This window comes from Geotrypetes seraphini, chromosome 2 (genome assembly GCF_902459505.1).
Source record: "Geotrypetes seraphini chromosome 2, aGeoSer1.1, whole genome shotgun sequence".
Lineage (NCBI taxonomy): Eukaryota > Metazoa > Chordata > Amphibia > Gymnophiona > Dermophiidae > Geotrypetes > Geotrypetes seraphini.
Window position 1 is genome coordinate 139978916 of NC_047085.1, and position 440 is coordinate 139979355.

A 440-nucleotide genomic window follows, 5' to 3' on the forward strand; every position below is an offset into this window, starting at 1 on the left:
GGAACAAAGTGATACAAACCTATATCTCCCAGTCAGTCATCTCGAATTTTATAATAGCTAAGCCCCCACCTCTCCTGCCATTGCAGCAGAGGGGAATGATTTTGTAACCATTAGGGAGCAAGTCGCCTATAACAGGGTCCTCATCAGAGAGAAGCCAAGTTACAGTAATAAAGAGACAGGTCAGTTGTTCAGTAATGATCCAGTCTCTTATTAGTTGAACTTTTCCTCTGACCAACCATGTATTTAAATAGGCACATTTAAGATCAAGTGAGCTTTCATTAAGGCATTTTTCCATAGGATGGGGGGGTTATTACTTTTCATTCTCTTGGCCCTTCTCTGAAATATTTGGGGTTGTCTATGATTGCTCTGGTGGACTTTAATGGATGAATCTCTGTATTATTCGATTGAGTTAAACTAGGAAATAGTTGTTGATCTAATTA